At 33.7% G+C, this 12,073-nt stretch overlaps 1 pseudogene; it reads right to left on the minus strand.

Moving 5' to 3' along the window:
• Positions 1-3,229: 3,229 nt before the first annotated feature.
• Positions 3,230-4,206, minus strand: LOC130980413 (eukaryotic translation initiation factor 5-like; annotated as a pseudogene).
• Positions 4,207-12,073: the final 7,867 nt, after the last annotated feature.

The raw sequence follows: 12,073 nt of genomic DNA on the forward strand, positions 1-12,073 counted from the left end.
AGGGTTGTGAAAGCAAGAAGTCTGTATCTAAATTGACAGAGACACCGAAGATTAGAGCAAATAGCAAAAAAAGTCGACAGAAGGTAACATTTCGCATGTCTAATAATTTATATTAGATAACTCAAGAAGAAAAATTAAAGTCTTAATTTGAATTTAAATTATTTTAATCCAATACTATAAGTGCAACTGAGAGTTTAAGGGTGAGTGAGGCCAACACTTTGAGAAAAATCTTACTCGACTCTAGCTTGTCTGACTAGTTTCTTTATTTTTTTTTTTAAATTTTGTATCGTAATTATTTAAAAATTATGATTTATGTTTAGACCGAAGAAATCACTCTAACTCAAGAGACATTAAAAGATAAGACCAACACATTAGGAATAGGAGTGACCGAAGTTCCAGATGCAGCCACAACCAAGATACCAGGATTGTCACAATATCCTATGCATCATTATCCAGTGGTCCTTCCTTATCAACCTTATGGTGGAGTCCTCCCTATTCCTTTTCATCCTGTTCCAAATGGCATGGCGTACTTCAACCAATATCCTTCTACTGTTGGAATTACATCATATCCTCAGTTTTCTCATGTCTCGTCGTATTTTAGTGGACCCAGTGATAGCAATACATGGGCTGGACTTTTGAATGATGTCATCAACAACAAAAAGCCATAGAGTTATAATCTATATATTATATTTTTAATTTATGCATGTTAAAATTGCTTATTATATCTCCCTTTCAAGTGCTTGTGCTATCAATTTATAAAAATTAGGGATGGTTCATAAGGCTGTATCATTACAAATGTTGTCGACGTTGTTTTTATTGTGTTATTGACGCTGATTTTGAATATATATATATATATATATATATATATATATATATATATATATTGAAGTTCGATGTTTGAGTTCTTTTTTTTAAGTCAAACCATTACAAAAAATATGATAACTTTTATAGGAGGGAAGAACTGGCCGAACTTGTGATGGTCACGTTTATATGATCGGTCACTGGTTCATTTTTCAATAAATTTGAGGATCATGAGAGTCCGTCTATTCTAAAGTTATCCTTGAGGCTTCAAGTTCTTTCACTGTGCTGTGCTGGATCTAAGGCTATCAATGATCCAGAAGGTTAGTTAATATGATCTTGATATGTTGAGCAAAAACTGTTGTAATTACCATTATTGTTATTGTTGTTATTGTTATTATTATTATCATCATCAATGCTTTTTATAGGAAAACTCTAGTTACTAATGCTTTTTATATGAAAACTATATCCCTATAGCACTTTGAATATTTGTATATTTACCAAATATTGCTCTGATATCTCTTAACAGTTGTGGGCTTTATTAAATCATATTGATAAGACTCTCTATTTAAGTTGAATTGTTAAGACTGCTTATAGTAGTGCTTGAGTTTATTCATCTATAGTGGGCAATAACTTTAAATACTGTATCTTGGATGTTGCAGAATATTTGATAATTTTAAATGTCTTACTGATTGTAGATGTAATTTTCATTAGCCCACCCCCTTCTCTTTCTCCCCTCCTTTCTTTTTTCTCATACTTTTTCCTTTAATTCTCTGTACATTGATCAACTGTCATGGTTTTTATGGCAGTTTTGCTGCAAAAATCTCTGGATGCACCAGACCTCAAGTTGTTGAATATGCATGGAACATACTTGTTCAGATGCGTGCACTGGAAATGACTGCAAGGGGCCGTTATGAACCTACATTTTATGGACAATTGATAGCCAGTTGTCCTTTGTCGTTTGATGCTTCTGTTCTAGTTCTGAAATTTGGGAATGCTGGTATGATACATGAGGGCATATTGCTGGGTATAATGATGGATACACAGCCTATACCCATTCTTCATCCAAGTGGTTGTTGGGGCTACAATTGGTTCCATTATGTCTCTTGTGTGGTATTGGCTATGGAATGCTTTTATTCAGGATGCATATCAATCCTCTTTGTTTGTTAGGATCATTGGTTTATCGAGTTCTACAGGAATTTGCATTTGTTTTGTTGTATTTGTGATCCGTCATTGGCTTAAAGATGACTAAAACCACACTAAACCTGTTGTAGCATTGCACTAAATTGTGTTGGTTAATGAAATATCATTTTGTATATCAAGATTGAAGTATTTGTTATATACCAGCAGAAGCAATGAGGGCAATACTTAGTTGTTTATCAAGATTGAACCACTTCAGATAGGACAATACTAGTTAGAAGCAATGAGGATTAATCCAAAAACTACTGAATTGTTGCCACTACATTATGATGAGTTTATTGACAAGTAGGGGACTAGTAGTATACTTAAATCGTTTGGAAATGTGTGAATGTTGTTATTATGTGATTTATTTTCTTAAACTTATTGGCTTGATTAATGGGGAGGGACCTGAATAATTTAGATAAGGTTATTGTTCAAATATCAGTGTTATTTAGATACCAAAAATACACTTCTTGATTAGTACATACTAACATTTACTGAAGTGCATAATTAAGGTGTGAAACACATGATGACCTTTGTGGTACATGTGCAAGGAGTTAGTTGCTCAGCTTTAGAATAATGAGACCAAGTCCAAAACACATTTAAAAGATAGTCCAAATTTCAACAACATTTATTCAAAGTTGGTACCAATCAAAGTCACATAAAATCTTTCTCATCACTTTAGGAGCGTCACTGGTTGTGTGCAGTTAGGACAAGGCGATGCTACTTCTGCTGTAATATCAAGTTCTGTTGTAAGTTGTAACCTAGTCAATCGAAAAAAATGGCTTCTTTTTGTTCAGTTTTGTTGAAATCCTAAAACCATAAAAATATACATCTCCATTTTACAACTACTTTCACTTCTCCATGTTTGTATTTTTATCCTTTCAAATATGGCAATGCCTAAGACTAAGAAGCAACAATAAACTGCAAAAATAACATCAGTGTTACATTTATATCTCATGGTTTTGCTTAAGAAACAAGTACAAGCCATTTAAAACATCAAGAACCACTTAAGTATTATATAGGAGAAGCAGAAACAACCAAAACTAGAGTTCTATAACATATAGCTAACTAGTTTAACCCTCCTGGATGGACAACATTCTGATTCTGATTCATCTCTAAGAGAGAAACCAATTCAACAAACGAAAATCTTTAAAAGAAACACTGAAATCCACTTTAAACCCTTGAATATGCGGTTCCACTAATTCAATAATTGAGGCAATTCCATTCAATAACTGAGCACAAACTTTTCTCATTCTTCCTCCGATTCTGATTCAGCATTCTGAAGCCAATCAATGAATGGTTGAGCATTCTTCCATACTTGAGAGTCCTTCTTATCACCCTTTAGTCCCTTTGAATACCAATGCACGACATGCTCTTCCTCCACCAAATCAACATCATAGAGGGCTTTCAGAATAAGTGCAACCTTATTCAACTCATTGCTGCCTTTCTTGTAACAGAACTCCTCAGCAGCATTAAGCAATAACAGCTGCAATCCCTCGTCATCTCCAGCAACTGCACCAGCAAGGTGATTCTTCCTCTTGGTAGCTTCTTTTCCAAACGCTTTTTCGACGCCATCAAATAATCCTTTAAGAAGTGCATTCATCTTCTCCTAAGCAGATACAGGAAATGCAGCAATATGTGACTGCAATTCCTTCGCTGTAACACCTTTCTTCAAATATGCTTTCACTTCCCTGACCACAGTTGCATAGTTTACAGTGTCACCATTCTCAGAACCCTTGCATATCAGAGCATATCAGAATCAATATTCAAGATCATTAACAATCCTAAATCACAGTAATGACTAATGATAACAACAATTGAAGAAGCAAGATGAAAATTTATATATTAACTAACCAATTAAAAGTTTAAAACAACAATTATAGTTAAAAAAATAAAAAAAACTTCTAAAGAGAGCAGAGATTGTAGTATCGTTGTGAAAAATCCAACTCGACTAGGCTTAGTCAAGGGGAAAGATGAATGTACTTACCTGCTCAATCAATTAAGGAACAAACTAGATCCTTCAAGACAGAGCACAGAGCGGGACAAGAAGCACGACAGTGGGACTGACGCGGTGGAATAGAGGCGGCGTGGCGGGACAGTGGTTGCGCGATGGAGGAACGAGGCGAGACCAGTTGCGGTGACGACGGTGGCTTCGAATTTCGAACAGCGCCGGAGACGATCGGCAAGCAAGGCGATTGCTTCAACGGCGGTGGCTGGACGAAGCATGTGTGGGAGTGAGGGAGGAGCTCGAGTTGGAGAGGAAGGAGGAGGATGGTCGTGTGAGTGAGAGAGTGGCAGAGTGCTTCATTTGGATTTTGGGGAAGAGGTTCACGTAATTAGGGTTTCCACAATGAACGAAACGGTGCCGTTTGGTGAAGTTTTTTTGAAAATCGGTCGGGTTTTGGTTCGGTTCGACCGACCGATTCCTGGCCAGTTCGACAGTTCAATAACGATTTTTTATTATTTAGTGGTTATAGCTTCTAGCCGAACCGTCTTGCTCACTGGTTCACAGTTCGACCGGCCGGTTTGAACCGATTTTTAGAACCTTGTTGAAAATGCATATATGAAGTTTTTTGAATCCAAGCGGTGCCGTTTTTGGCTTTTTGCGAAAATTCAAAAAACCGGCCGGGTCCCGGTTTGGTTCGACTAACCGGTTTTCGACAGGTTTGACGTTCTTATATCGGTTTTTCAAAATGCCGATTTTAGCATCTGCCCGAGTCGTTTTCGCAGAGGATCACTTTTCAACCGGTTTGACCGGCCGATTCGAACCAGTTTTCAGAACATTAATTAAAACCATTACTTGTCCAGCTTACAACACAAAAGAAGTTCAAGGAATCAAAATGCTAGAGTGAAAAAAATATTAATTTTCAAAAAGAGTCCATAAAAAATATAGTGCATAATAATTTTTTAAGAGATGAAACTAACAAGTCTTAGTAGTTAATATAAACTAAACATGACTACATGACAATTACGATTTTTTAATTTTTGTTTGACTCCTTTTCATTATACTTATTGTAATTCCTGGTAGCAGAGTCAATGACATTACGCAGCATCAAGTTGTGGGGCCTTAGAATAAAATGCAACGCAAGTCGCATCCTTGTACCATCATTAACCTGAAAAATATAAATATTTTAGATTACCAACAAAACCATACACATTAGCAATTGAAGTACTATTTTTTAGCAAAAGAAAATTACATTTACTGTATAACTATACGTCTTCTTGTAGTTTGTCATCCAGGTTGCCACCCATGCCCCACAATTATTACTGTGTTAAATAAGACGCAGTTAGCTTATGCAGATAAAAATTTGAAAGAGAAAAACACAAATACAGATATTCTTTACGAGGTAGGAGCTTGTTCTCTTGTTTCTAGCATATCGACAATGCAAAATCAAGTATCCTTGGCCTGAACGGAATGTTGTATTTATAGAACGAGTCATACTTAAGCATATCTTCCAAATATTTTGCCTATTCATTTAGGAAAAAAATTAAATAAAGGACGATATTTGAAACCTTAAAAAATGTCATAAAAATGAAATTGGGAAAAGTTAATTTACCAGCTTTACTATACTCGATCTCTTTTGCTCTTTTTCTTAAGCAATCGGTAGAGAGTCTAGCAAAATTATTTGATGATTACACAAATAAAAAACAACCAAATACCAATGTGTGTTGTTCTCGTTGACAGGTAAAAAAATCTAGTACCAACTTTCACGTATTAGAATATTACTAGATACAATTTTTTTTTTTAAAAAATAAAAGGTATAGATCAGTTCATAAAGATAAATACCATTAAATAATAAAAAAAATTAAAAATACAATAAATCATATACCTTTTTTAGACCTTCATCAACTTTTCCCATAAATTCTTTTTGATAATATTTCAACAGAACTTCAATTTTGGTATCACATTGCAGTATGAATTGCTGAATTTAATAGTTAGGGACTAAGTCAGTAATACCAATTAAGTAATAAGATAAAATAAATAAAAATGGTAACAAGCCTGAAAAAGACATTGCGTACCGAAAACACAGCTGGCAAATACCAGTGTGTTTGACATCCTATTTCTTTCTCCTGCATGGTTAGCATAGTAGCCACCAAATCCAACACCTATGTGGTAAATAATAAATTTATTAGGAATTGAAAGTATGCTAGAGATAGCAGTTTAATTATGCACTTACATCCCCATGCACTCACTCCTTGGGAATTAATGACTTGAAATTGTCACGATTTTCGCTAAATTTGTTTGTTGTCGCCAATACCTCATCATTACAAATACGAATCACATTAATATTGAACTATTTTTTAAATTTTTAGTAGATATATAATGAGATATTTAACCTCCTTTTATTTGGTGCAAACACATAGGTTGCCATTTTAATATCTAAGTCATCCAAATCCATGTATGCAGGAGGCTTAAATAAAATCGGGATCTACTGCAAAATAAAAAAATTGGTGAGATCACTAAGTTATGTAACCATAGATGCTTGATGCGAATGCTTGTGATATGAGAACTTACAGATGGCCATTCAATTCTCCGTTTATTGTGCTTGATTTTTTTTTTGGTTTAGGGTAGGCATGCTAATAGAATATCCACTTGGTGTACTCTTTTTTAAGAGTGCCTTTTGCTCCCCAGTTAGAGATTTGTGTGAGGTCCCTGGTGGAGTTTTTTATTTTTTTGAAAAGTTGTCTTTAATGGAGGCAGCATTTACACCAACCTTATTTTCAGAGAAATGTGAATTCCAGACAATTCTTCTCTTAACCGTAGATATCTTTTTATCGCGTACACTTGTCTGTTTTGATGCCTTTTTATTTGTACCAGAGTTAGACTGATGATTTTGTGGAGCCTTTTGCAGTTTAAGAATTTCATCTGTATCTCTTGAATTAGTAGATTGACAAGGATATAAGAGAGTAGGAGGCTAAAAATTTGTGACAGTTGGACCTACAATAAATGATGGTGGGAATATGTTGTATAGTGATGGATGCATGGTTGTCGGATATTGGTTAGAATATACTGCAGCAGTATAAAAACCATGGTACATAAAATAGAAAAATTGGGGTATGTGAGGTATATGGTTCAAGTACGGATAATGTAAGAGTTGGTTATCAATAGCATTGATGCTAACATCTCTTGTGTCTCTCTTGTTCTCGCTATGTTGAGGTGATCCGGATGATTCTCGCTTATCCATATCAAACACTCAATCATATATGTAACACAATTAGAATTATAATGTGAATATAATTTGCTAATGATATGCTGAACAGTGTTTTTATATATAGAATAAAATTTTGTTTGTTCGTTCTTTATTATTGAAAAATATCTTTTAAAAAGATTTTATTGTTTTATATATATATATCATATAATATAATTATAAAGAATGTGTATCTATGATTGTAATTTAAAAAGATTTACTATTTAAAGTGGATATTATTTTTATTTATAAATTATTTAAAATAGATATTATTATTCAAATTTATTATTTTAAATTGATACTATAATGTACGTGATAGTATAATGTGGAAAGCTTTGCGTATTAATACATAATATTTATTAATAAATATTTATTTTTTTTTTAAAATATCATAACATTACCAAAATCTGCTAATTTTAATTTTATTATTCTATGTGATAATAAATACATAATATTTAATAATAAATATATAATATTTTTTAAATTATATAGTATTGAAATTTATTATTTTTATGTTGAAATTATTCATAATAGATATTATTATTTAAATTTATTATTCAACGTGACAATAAATATGTAATTTTTTAAGTTACTAAAAATTTATTTTTTTAGGTTAAATTATACAGTTAGTCCCTATACTTTTGGTGAAATTGTAAATTGGTCCTTACACTTTAAAAGTTTGTAATTAGGTCCCTAAAGATAATTAAAATTTGTAATTTAGTCTCCGCCGTTCAAAAAGTGTTTGATTTAACAGAATATTCTCAGAATATTCTCTATTTTGAACATGTGACCTGCACATATTTGCAATAGGGACTAATTTGTAACTTTAGTGAAAGTATGGGGACCAACGGTGTAATTTAACCATTTGAAAATGACCAAAAACTCCCTAGACTATCTGAATCCACCCTACCCCTCCCCAGCTCTCTCACTCTCACTTTCTCACTTTTGAAAATGGCACCCCAACCCCAATGCTCTCTGTCTCTCACCTCGACTCACCATCGTCGTGCCTCTCGCCTCCGTCACCACGCCGAATTCACTAATAAATTGAGTTGCTATTTTTGTGTTGATTTGTTACTATTTTTTTCTTAGACATTAAATTATTTGCTTTGAGCATGCTTGGGATTGGAATTGTTCTCTTTCATTTATCGTCGGTGTTCAGTATTGGGATTGGAAGAGAAGACAAAGTTATCGGATGAGAGAGGCGAGATGGAGAAAGGAGGCGAGACCTGACTCGTGAGCACAAATACGGTGGATCCGGCGTAGCGACGGTGAACCAAGGTGAGAGACAGAGAGCGGTGGGGTTTGGGTGTCATTTTAGAAAATGAGAAAGTGAGAGTGAGAGAGTTGGGGAGGGACGAGGTAGGTTCAGATAGCATAGGGAGTTTTTTATCACTTCAAATGATTAAATTACACAGTTGGTCCCCATACTTTCACTAAAATTGCAAATTGGTCCCTGTTGTCAAACATGTGCAGGTCACATGTTCAAAATAGAGAATATTCTGTTAAATCAAACACTTTTTGAACGGCGGGGACTAAATTGTAAATTTTAATTCTCTTTAAGGACCCAATTATAAACTTTTAAAGTGTATGGACTAATTTGCAATTTCACTGAAAGTGTAGGGACCAACTGTGTAATTTAACCTTTTTTTATTAAAATATGATTTAAAATAGATATTATTTAATTTATAACTCTACGTAATACTAGCATTTAAATATGTAATATTGATTTAGATATAATATTGATTTTGACGGAATATATGATTTACTTATAAATAATATAATTGATGTGATTTATGTTGATTATAAACTAATTAGATTGTCAATAATTAGAATGAATTTGCATTTAATATAGATTTAGCATAAATTGATATATAATAACAACTCTCTTTTATCATTGTTATGTATTTTTATTCTCAAACACATAACACTACAAGCTAACAACGGTAAAAACGCGAAGAAATAATCAAGCTGCTTCTATTGAGGCAAGTTCTATTCCTAACATGAAGATCTGTCAAGAACCAACTGGAATTCTAAACAAGTACGTACTATTTTTTTTAGTTTCTTGTATTATAAATTTATTCTGAATGGTCTTGTATAATTTCTTAATAATGAGTATATTTATTCACATCTTTGATTAAAAGAATAAAATAGAGATTATGTTGATTCTTTTAAAAAAAATAAAAAAAAGAAAAACACGGTTCAAATGCTGCTACTTGACAAACCCCTATTTGACGGTTTATCTTGTATTGAATTTAGGGGATTTTATCACCTTTTACCCACATTTATTCAATGAAATAGCATGGTTTTGTATATTCTCCTTTAATTGTGCTTAAGAGTGAAAATATGCTTTTTAGGTCTTAAAATAGCTAAATTTAATTCTCCTTGATTCCATTAGATGCCTTGATATGTTTTCTAAGTGATTTCAGATTTAGAAGGCAAAGATTGGATCAAGGGAATGAAGAAAGAAGCATGAAAAGTTGGAGAACTCATGAAGAAATGAAAGAACCGGAAAGCTGTCAAGCCGACCTCTTCGCACTTAAATGACCATAACTTGAGCTACAGAGGTCTAAATGATGCGGTTCTAGTTGGGTTAGAAAGCTAACATCCGGGGCTTCGAAAAGATATAAGATTTGTCATAGTTGCCACACGTATGGTGGCGCGCATGCGCATAGTACGCGCACGCGCTGTTGCTGCCACCTAGTCCACTTAAAGCAAAACGTGGCCAGCGATTTTAGAAGCCTTGTGGGCCCAATCCAACTCATTTCTGATGCTATTTAAGCCAATGATTGAAGAGGAATCAAGAGAACTTTTAACCATTAGTTTAGTTTAGTAGTTAGAGTTAGTTTCTAGAGAGAGAAGCTCTCTCTTCTCTCTAGAATTAGGATTAGGATTAGGTTTAGTTCTTAGATCTAGATTTTAATCTTTGCTTTCTTCTACTTCTACATCTCAATTCCTTGTAGTTACATTCATTCTTCTTCCATTCTTTTATTGCAATTTCCTTTATGTTGTTCTTGTATTTTGTTGTAGATCTAGTATTGTTCCTTCTACATTCTTCTAATTCAATAAGAGGTAATTCATAATAAATGTGTCTTCTTTGCTTTTCTATTGTTGATCTCTTATTTTTGTAGTTGTAGATTCCTTTAATTCTTGCATTTAATAATGTTTACTTCTATTGCACTCTATGTGTTTGTTGAAATGCCTCTTCTAGATATAATATAGATTTTTGTTCCTCTTGGCCTAGGTAGAGTAATTAGTGACACTTGAGTTATCTAATTCCTTTGTTGATTGATAATTGGAGAGATTGCTAATTAATTTGAATGCCTCTAAAGCTAGTCTTTCCTTTAGGAGTTGATTAGGACTTGAGGAATCAAATTGATTCATCCACTTGATTTTCCTCCATGGTTAGAGGTTAACTAAGTGGGAGCAATACACAATTCTCATCACAATTGAGAAGGATAACTAGGATAGGACTTCTAGTTCTCATATCTTGCCAATAGCTTTGTTAGTTGTTAGTTTATTTCCTTTGCCATTTATAATTCTTGTCTATAATCTCAAAAACCCCAAAATAACTCACAACCAATAACAAGACACTTTATTGTAAATCCTAGGGAGAACGACCCGAGGTTTAAATACTTCGGTTTATAGATTTTAGGGGTTTGTACTTGTGACAAACAAATTTTTGTATGAGAGGATCATTGTTGGTTTAGAGACTATACTTCGACGAGATTTCATTTGTAAAATTCTAAACCGTCAAAAATCCAATCATCACTACTACTCCCCCTCCTCCTTCTTTCTCCAAAAGGGGACCAAACCCAACCCTAAAAGGTAAAAACCCCATTAGAGCAGAATAGCAGCTAGGCACCCTCACCATTATCGGCGCCGTCGTCGCATCTCCGCCAGCCGCAATCCCTACTGTTCAAGCTCCTCTCCTCCGTCGCCAGGTGACTCGCTTCGCAACTTGTATCTCTCTCATTCCTATTTTGCTGCACTGCCCCTGTTTTGCCGGCACCACTGCTCAAGCTCGCCTCCTCCATTGTAATGCATCTTGCGTCGCAACTTATGCGGTGTCGCAACTCGTCTCTTCTGTCTCGTTTGTCTGTCACAGATCCCCTGTTCTGCCGCGCTTCCCCCTCTTCCTTCATTCAATTTCTTTGAGTATTCTTGTTTTTTTGAGTTAATTTCTTTGATTGTTGACTGTTGTTAACAGGAAGAATTGTTTATTGATGTTTTTGTTGAGTTACTTACTATTTTTTTTTCAAATTTCAGAGTTAATTTTTTTACTTTGATCTGAATTTTTGTGCTATTGATCTAAATTTGATCTGAATTTTTGTGCTATTGATCTAAATCTCGGAATTTTGTTCTCAGTTAGTTGTACATATTCTTCATGTTAATTATATTTTTGTATTCTTTTATGTAAAAGCTAAATGGACTTTGGTTTTTTCATAGTGAATAAAATGATATTTTGACCCTACATGCAATGTTCTAATGTTACAGTGAACCCAATCCATCATTGAAGGACAAAATGACTTTAGACTCATTAGCTAATTTTTTTGAGCAATTGACCCAAATAGTCCAATCTCTTGTTCAACGATTGGAAAATAATGTCAGCTCTCCCTCTAAGGTGTTTAAGGTCTTTGGTTCCAATTCTAAGACTCTTAACTAACAAAGTAGTGCGTCGAATAATCCATTGTTGCTATGCTGTATTGAGAAGGCCAAGACAGATCTCTTCATTGCTAAAAAATGGAGAACAGATTCACTTGCTCCAATCAATATTCCTGGATTAGAGCTACCTAGTGTGAGTACTAAGTAATAAGTAGTTTATTATTATTATTATTATTATTATTATTATTATTATTATTATTATTATTATTATTATTATTATTATTATTTCACTAATAACAATT

This window comes from Arachis stenosperma, chromosome 5, assembly GCF_014773155.1.
Source record: "Arachis stenosperma cultivar V10309 chromosome 5, arast.V10309.gnm1.PFL2, whole genome shotgun sequence".
Taxonomy (NCBI): domain Eukaryota; kingdom Viridiplantae; phylum Streptophyta; class Magnoliopsida; order Fabales; family Fabaceae; genus Arachis; species Arachis stenosperma.